General features: G+C 43.3%; 1 long non-coding RNA gene across 1 annotated transcript in view; it reads right to left on the reverse strand.

Moving 5' to 3' along the window:
• Positions 1 to 533: 533 nt before the first annotated feature.
• Positions 534 to 13,483, reverse strand: part of LOC308658896 — a 76,101-nt gene continuing 63,151 nt past the window's right edge. The window contains exon 5 of the long non-coding RNA XR_014024248.1: positions 534 to 1,286. This is a non-coding gene — a long non-coding RNA (uncharacterized lncRNA). The remainder of the gene's footprint in view (positions 1,287 to 13,483) is intronic.

A 13,483-nucleotide genomic window follows, 5' to 3' on the forward strand; every position in this document is an offset into this window, starting at 1 on the left:
AAAATCATGGCATTTGCAAGTAAATGGATGGAGTTGGAGAATATCATGCTAAATGAAGTTAGCCAGTACCAAATAACCAAATGCCCAATGTTTTCTCTGATTTAAGGATGCTAATTCATAATGTGGTGGTTGAGGGGGAGCATGGGAGAATTACATAAACTCTAGATAGGGCAAAGGGGAAAAGGGGAGGGAGGGGATGAGAGTGCGCATGGGGGTAGGAAAGATGGTGGAATGAGATGGACATCACTACCCTAAGTATTAGGGTATGAAGACACAAATGGTGTGACTTTACTTGGTATATCACCAGAGATATGAAGAATTGCACTCTATATGTGTAATATGAATTGTAATGCATTCTGCTGTCACATATGACAAATAAAAATTTTTTTAAATATATTTTTTTTTAATATTTATTTTTTAGTTCTCGGCGGACACAACATCTTTGTTGGTATGTGGTGCTGAGGATCGAACCCGGGCCGCACACATGCGAGGCGAGCACGCTATCGCTTGAGCCACATCCCCAGCCCTAAAAATATATTTAAAAAAAGAAGAAGAAGAAGCTGTTTTACTAGATACCACAAAAAGTGACTCCAAACCTGGCCTGGTGATGCACACCTGTAATCCCAGCAACTCAGGAGGCTGAGGCTAGAGGATTTCAAGTTCAAGGCCAGCCTCAGCAATTTAGTGAGACTCTGTCTCAAAAACATTAAATAAAATAAAATGAGCTGGGGAGGTAGCTCAGTGGTAAAGTGCCCCTGGGTTAAATCCCCACTACTTAAAAAGAAAAAATTGACTTCAACACCCAGGACCCTTCCTCCTTCTTCTTGGCACTTGACCAGTTTCAGTATCATCTGCAATCCTTTTTCTGAACAGAAGAGGAGAGTCCAATTCCTCATAGACTTTCCAATACCACGAGATCATTCAGTTCCTTCCAGTTCAATAGCCATTGAGCATCTGCTCAGGGCTTCACTTGGCACTGCAATCAGCAGCTCTGGGGCCCCACTGTCTGCAGGGAGGAGGGAGAGCTGGAGAGTCAAGCTCTCAGGCAATCCACGGCCCAGGCAGGGTCCTTGGGGCAGACTAAGTGGCAGCAGCAGATGAGGGGAGATCACTCTGATGGACCATCGGAGGGGTGTGGAGAAAGGCCATTCCGCTGAGGTAGAGGAGTTTGTGCATCTTCTCCCAGCGCCTCACACTCCTCCCAGCTTGTTTCCCTTAAGTAGGACATTCATAGGGGAGCAAAGCAGAAGCTGACCGCCGAGAAGAAATAGCTGGACGAGAGCTAACTGGAAATAAAAAATAACTTGATCAAAATCAACTATTAAATGTGTGAAATACCAAAACCAGACACATAGCTTCAAATCCCACCTTGGACAATCACCAGTTGTATGTCCCTGGCCAGCCGAGCTAGCCTCTCTGTGCTACATGTTCTTATCCATAAAATGGAATTTATATAAGCATCTACCTGTAGAGCTGAAGATTAAATGTGTTAATACACATAACACTTTGAGTTCAGTGTCCAGCATGCGGTTAGACATCAATAAATGATATGTAAATATTCAGATGCTCCTTAACTCATGATGGGATTACCTTCTGATAAACCTAAATTGAAAATATAATAATAATTTAAAAGTGCATTTAACACCCCTAACCTACTGAACAGGCCCAGTGGTGCATGCCCCAAATCCCAGTGACTCCAGAGGCTGAAGCAGGAGGATCACAAGTTCAAGGCCAGCCTGAGCAACTTAATGAGATCCTGTATCCAAATAGAACAAAATTTTAAAATAATTGGGGACATAGATCAGTGGTACAGCACTTGCATGGTATGTGTAAGACCCTAGGTTCAATCCCCAGGGTAAAAGAGAAGAAAAAGGAAGGGACCAGAAGAGAAGAAAACAAGAAGAGAGAAGAAGAGAAGAGAAGAGAGGAGGGGAGAGGAAAGGAGGGGAGGAGAGATATACAGTACATCATGGCTACTGTAAAGGTGAAGGACACTTCAAGAGATTAACCTGCTATAGAAGAATTCCAAACATTCCAGTCAACTCCTTTGTGCCAGAGCAGCAGGAAAAGGCAGGTGGGACAGACCGAGAAGGCTACAGATACAAGGGCTAATCAGCAGCCATAACGCCTTTCAATACCTGTTTAGCATGGATTTTGACCAGTAGCTTTGGCACCTGACCAATAACTAATTATCATAGATTTTGACAAATAGCCTTAGTGCTTTTCCAATATCTGATCAGCATAGATATTGATCAATGCCCCTACCCAGTAGCTATATAAGCCCCTAGACTGGTGCACTTAATGACAACCCCTGTTGGGTCCCTTCTCGTCCTGTGGGACTTGGCTCTTTTCTCCTCTGAACAAATCCTGCTCTTCTACACTCAATCTTCTGTGCATTTCGTTCTTTGAATTCACAAGAACCCAGAAGGAAGTTACAGGCAGGTGGCTGTTGTCTGCTGCAATACTCCAGCAAAAGAGCTGAAAATCCAGTTTCAGAAGGAAGAAGAAGTCTTCTCCACGGCAGCCCTTAGCCCTGTTTTCCGTGTCTAAGAACTCATATGATGTGATGTGGCCTAAGTGTTGAGTCCCATGAAAGGGGTTTGTCCTCCTCATGTTATGAAGGGATAATTTAAGTCAAGGGCCCAAATGGTAGAGCAGTAAGTTTGGAAAGAGGACATGGTTCTCTTGTTTCTTCTTGCTTTGCTCCAGTTGAAGCTCAGAAAAAAAGAAATAGAATTCTGTTTCTTACCAAGTTCGCACTTCCTCTCAGTGCACCAGTTGATGTGGTGGACATTGGCCACTGAGGGCAGATCCAGCCAGAAACTCTGGTCTCCAAAAGTCCCAGACTTGGCTGTTGGCAACACACGGGACAGTTGCACCCTGCCTCAATGGGTCCTGGGAACAGAGGCATCCCCAATGGGAAAGGTCACAGTTGAGATCAGGTGAAATGACCTTCCTACCTTCAGAACCCTGTGTACCTACCTCCCTTCCATAGCACACACTCAGTGCCAAACACTGGGTAAGTAGTTGGCACATGTTAACTCATTCGCCTGCAAGATGCCTGTGAGACGATGCTAACGTTCATCATGGTTAAGTACAACATGAAATGTAAACTACAAAATGGAGTGAAAATATTAACACTGAAGTTAAAAAGACAAGAGGAACTGGGTTCAGACACACTATCCTTGCTCAAGCTCAAGACTATGAAGGAAAAAGTCAAACTCTCACAAAAATATTTTATCTCATTCCACCTCTTATTGGTTATTGTTGACATTTTTTATATACTTTAATTTTGTTTGTTTAGTCCTGGGATTGAATCCAGGGGTGTTCTATACATCCTTACCCTTTTTTTGCGGGGCAGAAGGGTATTGGGAATTGAATCCAGGGGTACATTACCACTGTGCTATACACCCCCCAGCCCTTTATTTTTTATTTTGAGACAGAATCTCACTAAGTTGCTTAGGGCCTCACTAAGTGGCTCAGGCTGACCCCTCAACTCATGATCCTCCTGCCTCAGCCTCTTGAGTTTCTGGGATTACAAGCATGGGTTTACCATGCCCAGCTTTATTTTTTATTTTGTGATAGGGTCTTGGTAAGTTGACAAGGCTAAACTCAAACTTGAGATCCTCCTATCTCAGCCTCTCAAGTAGTGCAGCGTCATGCCCGGTTTCTCTTACTTCTTCTTTTTTTTTTTAGAGAGAGAATTTTAATATTTATTTATTTATTTATTTATTTATTTATTTATTTATTTATTTATTTATTTATTTAAGTTTTCGGCGGACACAATATCTTTGTTTGTATGTGGTGCTGAGGATCGAACCCAGGCCGTACACATGCCAGGCGAGCCTGCTACCGCTTGAGCCACATCCCCAGCCCCCGGTTTGTCTTACTTCTTAATGCACATAATTATATATATTTGTTTAATACAGTATGATATTTCAATAATGTATACAATGTATAATGATCAGATCAGGGTAACTGGTCTATCCATCACCTCAAAAATTCATCATTTCTTTGTGTTGGGAACATTCAAAATCCTCTCTACTAGTTATTATGAAATGCACAATTATTGTCAACCATAGTTGTCCCACTTTGCTATAGCCCATTAAAAGCTTTTTCTTCTATTCAGCTGTTCCCCTAACCATCCCCTCTCCACCCTCCCCCCCACCCCACCCTATCACTCCACTTCTAAGGTACCTCAAGGAAGCTATGAGAACCAGAACCATTAAAAACTAATAATGGCCCAAGCACAGAAGCACAAGCCTGTATTTCCAGTGACTCAGGAGGCTGAGGCAGAAGGATCTCAAGTTCAAAGCCACCCTCAGCAACTTAAGGAGACCCTGTTTCAAAATAAAAATTTAAAAGGGCTGGGGATGTGGCTCGATGGTTAAGTGCTCCTGGGTTCTATCCCTGGTACCAAAAAAAAAAAAAAAAGAATTATGGAATTGTTATGATTTAAATATTCGGTGTCCCCCCCAAAACTCATGCATAGGATAGTGCAAGAAAGTTCAGAAGTGAAATGATTGGGTTATGAGAACATCAATGCCCGGATATGGATTAACTGAGTGGGGACTGTAAGCAGGTAGGGCGTGATTGGGGAGGTGGGTCAGGGGCCGTGCCTTTTAGTTTATTTTCTCATAGTGAAGAGCTCTCTCTCCCTCCTCCCTCCCTCACCCCCCCTTTTCTCTCTCCCCCTCCCCTTCCTGGTCCCACATCCTAAGCCACTTTTCTCCAATGTTCTGCTTCACCTCAAGCCCTGGTCACAGCAGCAAAAAAAAAAAAAAAGCTGACTAAAACAGGAATTAACAATAAATGGGATGTATTAAATGTCCACTGTGTCCAGAACTGCAAGTACTTAACATTATTTCTGCATCACCTAGAGCTTAAAGGGAGACTGTAGACTCACACTGCTTAGATATGGCAGGTCTGTGTGTATTAAAGAATGCTGGGAGCCGGACGCAATGGAGCACACCTGTAATCCCAGCTGCTCGGGCGTCTGAGACAGGGGGATCACAAATTCAAAGTCAGCCTTAGCAACGGTGAGGTGCTAAGCAACTCACTGAGACCCTGTCTCTAATAAAATACAAAATTGGGCTGGGGATGTGGATCAGTGGTCGAATGCCCCTGGGTTCAATCCCTGGTACCGCCCCCCCCCAAAAATAAAAAGAATGTTGGGAAAGTCTCTTAATCTACCCACACCTCAGTTTCCTCCACCTGTAAAATGGGGATGGCAGAGTTATTTACATCGTATGGTTGTTGTAAGGATTGAGTAGTATGTGGGAAAAGCTCAGAAAAATGCCTTGCACTCAGTAAGTGAAGTGCTTGCCGGTTACGATGAAAATCTCCTTAGTACACATATTTATATAAGAAGAAAACAGAGGCTTAGACCCAAACACACCCCAGGAGACTCACCCAGCACCTGGTTGAGATAAGGGTTCAAACTCAGGTGTGGCAGATTCCAGAGACTGAGCTCTGAATGAACCCATGGTGACCTTCAACCCTGGCTTGTAGCAGAGGAAGACAAATACTAGCTGAAGGCCAGAGCCAAGGCCACGGCTGTGCCTGCCCAGTTACAACCCACGCTCCCTGACCTTTGCCCACTTGGGCAGCCAGTCCCACTGCTGCCTGGCATGAAGGGACCGGACCTTCTGGTTGGGATAGCAGTGAAAATGGGTCAAACAAATTCACCTGGGGGTTGGGCGGCTTGTTTATCACTAAGAAATCAGTGCTAAAGGTTACTAATGTCAAGAATCAGAACTCCCTGGTTTCTAAACAATCCAGGTGGCTGCTGGATTGGATTTGTACTGCCAGGGCTGGGGACACAGCTCAACACTACTGTACCTGCCTAGCATGCTTGAGGCCCCGGATTCAGTCCCCAGTGCTGCAAAAAAAAAGTGTACAACAGGACACCTCCCCCCCCCACACACACACACACACATCCTGGGGGCTAGAGAGCCATCAGGCAACAAGCTTCGAAACTAGGAAACGACTCTCCAGGCTGGAGGAGAGGAGGTCAGTGAGACATACCTTTCTTAGAGGAAGCCCCTTACGGGATGTCTGAGCTACAGGAAGACGGATCCAGTGCCCAACAATTTGATGACTCCTTTTTGACACCTGTCGCCCATCTCAGAAAAGCACCATGCGGTAAACTCCAAGTGCTACCCTCAAAATGCCTCTGGAGTCCAGCCAATCAACAAAATGGAAGAGACGCAGCATGGGACCTATTAGAGTACACACACAGTGAGAGAGCTCCGATGGTGAGTTTCCTCAATGTATGACTATTGATTTTGTGATGCATTGTTCAATAATGTGACTTTAAAACCCAATAAAATCCTTGAGGCATATCTCCGTTTTCGGTTTTTTTTTTTTTTTTGGAGGGGGGCGCGGGTACCAGGGATTGAACTCAGGGGCATTTCCCCCTGACCCTCATCACCAGCCCTATTTTGTATTTCGTTTTGTATTTTAGGGACAGTGTCTCACTAAGTTGCTTAGCACCTCGCTTTTGCTGAGGCTGGCTTTGAACTTGCTGAGGCTCATGTCTCAGCCTCTCAAGTCACTGGGATCACCGGTGTGCACTACTGAGCCCAGCCATATCTCTGTCTTGACTTGTCATTAAATATTGTATCTAGTATCTTTCTTGGAAAAAAAAAAGGCATAAGTGTTGTTTTTTCTTGTTGTTTTGTACCAGCAATTAAACACAGGGATGCTTAACCATTGAGCTACATCCCGTGCCTTTTTAATTTATTTATTTATTTATTTTTATTTTGAAACAGGGTCTCACTAAGTTGCTGAGGCTGGCTTTGAACTTGTAATCCTCCTGCCTCAGCCTCCTGAGCCACTGGGATTGCAGGAATGCGCCACCACACCCAGCACCATCAGTTATTTTTGCACTTTTATATGCATTGGGAAGTACTTTATTGTAACTTTAATAACAAATGAACTTTGGATTAAAAAAGAAAAAGGGAGTTCCCCCTTGCAAACTCCCATAGAAGGGAGGGAATAAAGAGAGGGAGACCCTGCAAACCAAAATAATTGCTATAAACCAAGTATAAGGTCCTTGCTTACCATCTGAATGGCCATTTTAGGTGACAGCCACCATTTTAGGAAAAAGTTTTGCTTTCTTGCCCACGGGAGTTCCTGAGAAAGGCTCACCACTCTTTCATACCAACCTAACCCCTAACCCTGGCATTAGGACCCCAGGGGCTCTGATTCCTGGAACCTCCCCCATAAAAGTCCCAGAATGCAAGCCTGTGTTGCCTCTCTCTGCTGTAGAGAGATGGCCTTTATTTGTCAGCTCTGACAAATAAACTCTTGTGTGTATCTCTGCCTGGTCTCCATCTTTCATTTCTCACTTACCCATCTCTCATTCCTAGCTTTCCCTTCATGAAGCGCTGTGGTGCACACCTGTAATCCCAGTGACTCAGGAGGCTGAAGCAGGAGAATTGCAAGTTCAAGGCCAGCCCTCAGCAACTTAGTATTTATTTTTATTTCAAAATAAAAAATAAAAAGGTTTGGGGGTTGTGACTCAGTGGTAGAGCACTCCTGGGTTCAATCTCCAGTACAACAACAACAACAAAAAAAAAGAGAAATAATTGTTGTGAATCTTTCTTTCTTTAATCCCTGGGGAGGCACAGTGGATGTACTCCAGGCTCAAGCCCACTCAGAAGGACCTGGATTGAAGTTCTAGCTCCAATGCCAGGTGCCATGGAACACGCCTATAATCTCAGAAATTTGGGAGGCTGGAGCAGGAGGATTACAAATTCCAGGTCAGCCTCTGCAATTTAGTGAGACCTTGTCTCAAAGTTTTAAAAATGAATAAATAAACAAATTCTATCTCCATCCATCCTAAGTGACCTTGGGCAGGTTTCCTGAGATGGCCTCCTTTGTCTGCAAAATAAAGATAAGAGTATCTCGTTCTGAAAGCTGTCTTGAGAAGACAAAACAGGGACTAATCTTATGTATGGCCCAGTCTCAGCTCAAAAATGGAAAATGCCTTTTCTTTCTTCTAAACCCCACCTCCTCTTCAAACCTCTTCCCCCAAGATAGAATCAACAGCCCCCCCCCCACACACACACACACACACACAGTGCACAGCTGAGTCATTGAGAGGAATACTTTGTGTCCCTGGAGCTGACAGTAGTATCCAGCCAGTGGTAGGTACTTGATCTCTTCATCTGAATTTCACGATACCAAAACCTGTGTGCCTTCTGAGAGTTCCCAGGGACAGTGTCCCTTGGACAGTGTCCACAGAGAACTTAGTACATAGGCCACCCTCAGTGACATGGTTGCATTACTACATGTTGCCCTAGCCACTTTGTAAGGTACACAACATGTGTCTTCAGCAGCCAGGGAGGTGACGCAAATCAGCTGCATTAAGATAACAAGTGTAGTGAAGTCTCTCTCAGACTGGGGACTGTCCACCTCTAAGGCATTCCCACTCAACTTAACAAAACACTCTTTTCTGGCCAAATAAAACAATCTGCCCACAGGATCTGCCTCTCTGGGCATAAATTTGCCTCCATAAAAATGTTTCATGATTCACAGTACTTTTCTTACATGCTATCTCATTTGATACTTTAGCAATTGACTGAAGAAAATGTTGTTGACATCAGAGAAAGAAAGAAACTGAGGCTCAAACACTGATTTGTCCAAATCAAACATAGCCAGTTAGTGGATTTGCATCTACCTTCTCTGACATCTGTGGGGGCTTCTGCTTCACTTTACACCACACACTGCCTTTACTGGGCTGCTGTTTTTCACTCCCGCAGATTTTCTGGAACAAAAACTGAATGCAATCACATAGTGAAACCTGCAGTTGGGTCAGGAGGATAACTTGAGTTCAGGAGTTTAGGACCAACTGTGGGCAAGATAATGAGCCTCTGTCTCAAAAAAAAAGTTTAAACTTGTATTGGGTTTATGATTACCATGGGTCACCATTTATCTAGAGCACTCTAGAGCCCTGACACAAGGGTCCCTGGCTTTCTTTGCAAGTAGAGGAGGAGGCCACAGGCGTGGAGAGTCAGGACAGAAAGGAGCAGGGCAGCAAGAGGAGGAAGAATTCTGCCCACTAACAGCAATGAGGAAGCAGCTCCTCCTATCAATGTGAAGGATCTCTAGAGTTTATTCAAAGGGCAAGAAAAACAAGATCAACTCTTAGCAACTGGAAAAAACAAGCATCTGATTTCTGGAGGCCAGTGTTGTCCAATAGAAATAAAATGTGAGCTACATAAGTAACTTCAAATTTTCTAAGTAGTCCCATTTAAAAAGTAAAAAAGAAACTGGAGAAATTTATTTTTTTATCTGTTCTTTTTAGTTGTACATGACAGTAGAATGTATTTTGACATACTATATGTACATGGAGTACAACTTTCCATTCTTCTGATTGTACATGATGTGGAATTACATTGGTCATATATTTATATGTGAACATAGGAAAGATAGTAAAATGAATTAATTTTGTTGTTATTGTTTGGTTTTATTTTGGTACTGGGGATCGAACCCAAGGGTACTAAGCAACAACCTCAGTCCACTTATTTATTTATTCATTCATTCATTTTGAGACCTGGACTCACTAAGTTGCTGAGGCTAACTTCAAACTCATGATCTTCCTGCCTCAGTCTCCCCATTGCTGGAATTTCAGGTGTGTGCCACCGTGCCCAGCTAGGAGAAATTAATCTGAGTCATTATTAGTCTAATACATTAGTCACATTAGTCTAATACATACAAGATATTTCTTCAACATGTAATCAATTAAAAATGTATTCATGTGGTGCACGCCTGTAATCCCAGCAGCTCGGGACAGGAGGATCACTAGTTCAAAGCCAGCCTCAGCAAAAAGTGAGGCACTAAACAACTCAGTGAGACCCTGTTTCTAAATAAAATACAAAGAAATAGGACTTGGGATGTGGCTCAGTAGTTGAGTGCCCTTGAGTTCAAACCCCTGTATCCTCCCCAAAAAAAAATGTATTCATGAGCTGTTGTACATTTTACACACAAAGTTTTTGAAATGCAGTGTGCATTTTGCACTTATAGTTTCATCTCAGCTGCACTAGCCATATTTCAAGTGTTCATTAGCCACATAAGGCTAGTGGCTGCCATCTTGGACAACACAGATCTACACCAAAGAAACTGCTAAAGGTCTATATTACTGGCATAGTGGACATCAATGATGTCGTGCTCTCAAGGTCACAGAGAGCCCTCAGTTCCCACCTTACCAGTGCAATCTCAATACTTGCTTTATGGGGCCAACTTCAAACTTTGCCTCCATCTGAGGGCAGCTGGGTCAGTTTCCAGCCGGTGGCTCTGCAAAGCCAACCAGAGGCCATTGTGTTTGGCTCTCTGTTTTTTTGCCTTGCAACAGTGCAGTCCTCAGCACGTCCCCTTTCAAATGCCTTTTATTCTGGTGTTGTCTTCTGTGGTGCTATGATTGGCAGTGATGAGGGTGACATTTTTTATGTGCCTGAGTTCACAGAGCAAATTACATAGCGTGAGTGACCTGGTGATTAATGGCTGTGTATAAAGACTAGAATCGCTACATTTGCATGTCTCTGAATAATGAGATTCTTATCTCCATTATATGGCAATGAGGTAGAAATTGATAGCATTATTAACTGTTTACACTGTAAGCACAATTTCTATTCTATCTCTGTCTGTTTCTCTCTCTCTCTCTCTCTTTCTCTCTTGCTCCTGGCTGGTTTCAAAGCCAACAGCTACCCCATGAGCCCTCCAACAATCCTCCCAAATAGAAGTTTTCCATAGCAAGAGATTCCATAACCTCCTCCATAAAATTTTCTGGCTGCCTGCCAGAGGGAACTCATAGAAAATCCAATTCAACCTTGATTTCTTAGGGAAGAACCTACAATATAGATGGTGAGATTTCTGGAAGATCACACAGACAGAAAGAAAGCAAGAAAACAGGACTTTGACAAGATCCATTCTTCCTCCAATTCTTGTCCTCTGGCATCTGGCTGGATCTTTGGGATGAAGGAGTCCCATCTTCCAGTCTAATTACATATCATGCATTCTGATCAGATATCCAATTTCCAACTGAAGAGATGAAGAAAACAACTGAAATCATAATTTGATTCTCCGAACACAAAGACCTTTTCAGTTGACTATACAAATGAACCAAAAACTAGACATCGAATGAGAAAACATCCTTTTTGGCAGCAATGAAATAAACGTGTGGCGAGAGAGCTGCAGTGATGGCGGGTTATTAAACAGGGGAAGAGAAGATTAAATGTTTATGTGGCTCTGCTCCTGGCAATGCCACATTCATCCATCAGTCATGTGGTAGTGACAGATCTGATATCAAGGTCAAGAGCAAGCTGAATTAATATCCAAAATGACCCTTTAAATAAAAATAGATACTAGTGTAAAAAGCGAAAAATGCATGTGGGGGAAATTCAGCATTATATAGGGGGAAATTTCCTTCAATCAAATTCTAACACATCAGTGCTTTAGTTGTAGAATAGCAATCACAACAGCATGAAGGTTAACTGCCTCTGCATAGAAGAGGAGACTGAGGGAGGGGGTTTATCAAGCGTTATGGTGGCATCAGCTTAACGTCTGTGGGAGTTAAATGCACGCATGAGCAGCTATAATGCTCACTTCAGCTAATAAATGTGATGGCGAAACCGCCCAAAGTGGAGCATTATAATTTATTATGAGCTGAAATAGACTATTTGTTTGTGATATATCTCAAAAGTACAGAGTGACTTGAAATAGCTAGAAGGTCCCATTACCTCCTCACCCCATCAACAGGCAAAGACCTCATGCTAAGGATGAAGTTGCAGGTGCTTCTGGCAAGGATAAAGCAAAAGAGATTGGAATCTGATCAGCAATGGATGACTCACGCCTGTAATCCCAGCAACTTGGGAGGCTGAGGCAGGAGAACTGCAAGTTCAAGGCCAGCCTCAACAATTTAGAGAGGCCCTAAGAAACTTAGCAAGACACTGTTTCAAAATAATATATAAAAAAGGCTGGGGATGTGCTCAGTGGTTAAGCACCCTGGAGTCAATCCCTGGTACAAAAAAAAAAAAAAATGACCATGTATCTTCAGAGTACCTGCTAGGGGTTAGGCACCAGTGCTAGATGCAGAAGTTCCAGCAAAGAACAGGACAAAACTGCCATCTTGGTTTTTGTTTGTTTTGTAGTACTGGGGATTGAACCCAGTGAACTCTACCACTGAGATACATCTCCAGCTCATTTTATTTTCTGAGATAGTGTCTCTCTAAGTTGCTCAGGTTGATTTTGAACTCATGTGGCTAATTTTGAACTTGATGGGATTACAGATGGGCACCACTGGGCCAGGTTGCCATCATGGAGTTTACATCCAATATGGGGAAATGGACCCTAAACAACTAAGCAGAAGATTTGATTTTACATGATAACGCACACTTTAATGATCGTTTTAGGAAAAGAGAAAGCAAATGGGTGAAAGACTGGTCAGAAAAACTTTCCGTGATGAAATTAAATGAAAGAAACCTAAATATTGAGAAGTTCTGAGGGAGAGATATCCAGGCAACTGGAAGAACAAGTAGAAAGGCCTTGAGTGGGAACAAGTGGCTGTGGGTAGGAGGCAGTGAGGTAGGGGAAGATGAAGTCAAGGAGGCACATTGGGGCTGGATCACGTGCTTGGCACATAGTAAATACCAAGTAAAGACTGACTTTATGAATGAACCAAGGGACACATACCTACAAAGGCAGGTAAGTGACAGGGTTATAACCGGGATACAAAAAGAAAGGCTGAAAATTTGAAACTTCAAGAGAATCACATCTGATAAGTAAGATTTTGTATTCTCTGGGAACTCACAGAAAATGAAGGTGAATTATTCAAGGCGGTGTGCATTAGATCCCAAATCACTGCGGAGGAATGTTAGGTGAAGGGAGTTAAATGCAGACTGACATCATATGGGCCAGGTTCCAGAAGGCAGGATGGGAAGTAGGCTCTGAATCACACACAGAAATGCGTTAGGTGGAACCATCAGGGAAGGGAGGGCACTCCATGGACTCAGTCTTCATTGTGCTAATCCTCTAGAGCTGCCGCCTGTATTTCTAGGAGATTATGTAAGTCTGCTCTAGGCATGTTTCCACAGGCAGGGGGAGAACCGGTCATACATGGAATACAAAAGTTGATCAAAATTTCTTTTTATACTTTAAGCCCCTTTGACATTCACAGGCTACACCTTGAGGGAGGTGAGACCTACATTCAGCTGATTTTATGGAGAATTGATGAGAGCAGTGGCTGTGTAAGATATATTCCAATTTTCTCACTTTCGGGAGGCTTACTCACCTGCTATTCTTGTCATTGTGGTTTTGTTCGTTATGCAGGTAAACAGAGCTCCTACTCTAAGGTCTGTAAGCTCTGAGTCAAGCACTACCACCCAACCCATGGGCCCCCCACTGGAAACCAGGGATCATTACCCCTCGGTACCCCACCCTGCTCTAACCAATCAAGTCCCTTCAATTCTAACTTGGTACC

Source organism: Spermophilus citellus, assembly GCF_964194105.1.
Source record: "Spermophilus citellus genome assembly, chromosome: 10".
NCBI lineage: Eukaryota > Metazoa > Chordata > Mammalia > Rodentia > Sciuridae > Spermophilus > Spermophilus citellus.